The 1,475-nt window shown below is 52.4% G+C and overlaps 1 non-coding gene across 1 annotated transcript; it reads right to left on the bottom strand.

Moving 5' to 3' along the window:
• Positions 1-1,402: 1,402 nt before the first annotated feature.
• Positions 1,403-1,475, bottom strand: TRNAF-GAA (transfer RNA phenylalanine (anticodon GAA)). The gene has a single exon. It is a non-coding gene; the product is annotated as a tRNA-Phe (tRNA).

The following is a 1,475-nucleotide window of genomic DNA, read 5'->3' as shown; positions in this document are numbered from 1 at the left end:
CACATGCAGCCCTCCCTAGGCTGGGACAGGAGACCCCTGCAAACAGACAGAACCGTGAATAGCGAGTCGGCATATCATGAGGGTCTCCTGTATTCAGTGGTGTGGAAACAGAACATTTTAAAGAGTGAGGGTGCAGAAATCAAGCTCCTTTGCCCCTGTCCACTTCTACCACCAACCCTCTGCATAGAACCCCAGTTTGGGGGACCTCTGAGTTATTAGCATCAATTAATATTTTCAGGGCGTGCTTGCTATTAAAAATGTAAATGGACTAGCACAACCTGCTCAATGCAGGGTAACTGTTAGTGTGCACAGAACAATAAGAATCAAGATTTTTTTTAAAAAGGAAAGACCACTTACAGCACATTATACAAAAAGGAAGCCAAGTGCAGCACTCAGAAGACAAGACAACTGTGTGCCATCCTGCTATATGGCTCTATGTAGATGAGTTACACACCTAGGGAAACTAGCTGACAAACACAGTTTTGAAGAACTAAAAAACCTTTGACCGGTATGAATTTGGGGGTTGGGATGTGTGCAACTGAGTGTGAAATACTTTGAGGAACGAGCCTGTGGAGACTCCAGTCAGCAAACGCAGTGAGACTGCAAATTTGGGTTCACGAATGCAATGGAAATTAGGCACCTAAATACCGTGGAGGCTGGGGTTGTGAGGCTCTGCTGGGCCTTTAAACCAGCAGCCATGGGCAGTGGAGCTGACAGTCTCTGCAGACTCCCAGGCAAAGGAGGGAGGGGTTCTACGCTCCCAGACATGGCATGGGCAAGGGCAGAAAGCAGCCGGCCCTCGGCATAGCCTGGAGTGTGGCATTATCTCCCTCTTCAGCCCTTGGAGCTGCCTGGAATGCATGTCATGATGCTCCAACAGTGATTCATAGGGCCTGGGACACTGGCCACCGGCCCCTTTGAATTGCCAGGCCCTGGGGTAATTGCCCCCTTTGCTGCTCACTGCCCCGTCAGTGGGCCTATGCAGGAGCATTGGTATTGGCCCCACCAGCAAGAAACATGCCCCCCCCCCCACACACACACTGCCACCCACATGGTGCAATGGCAACCACTGCAGGTCCTTCCCCCCCCCCCCCCTCCGCCTGCCTGTTTCAAGACACTTTTCTCCCCTCTGCTCCCCCAAAGGCCTAGTAGTGCCCTTCCCCCTTCCAGTTGGCACTATCTGTCCCACCCAGAGCAGACTCAAGGCAGTACCTGGCTGACCCACAGTTGGTGCCTGCCTAGGGGGTGCATCCCCCTTCTCCAGAGCATGGAGCACCTGGTGCAGGAAAATGGCCGATCATCTCCCTCCCTCTCTCTGCCCCAATGCGAGCCCCAGGGGGAGGCAGGGAGAAAACTGCGCAGAAAGTCACTTCAAATTAAACACATAAAAGAAAAATGTATCTGCCGAAACCCGGGATCGAACCAGGGACCTTTAGATCTTCAGTCTAACGCTCTCCCAACTGAGCTATTTCGGC

The sequence above is a fragment of the Pelodiscus sinensis genome, chromosome 1 (assembly GCF_049634645.1).
Source record: "Pelodiscus sinensis isolate JC-2024 chromosome 1, ASM4963464v1, whole genome shotgun sequence".
NCBI lineage: Eukaryota > Metazoa > Chordata > Testudines > Trionychidae > Pelodiscus > Pelodiscus sinensis.
Note: the sequence above shows the minus strand (reverse complement) of the source record. Positions and strands in the feature narration are given on the sequence as shown.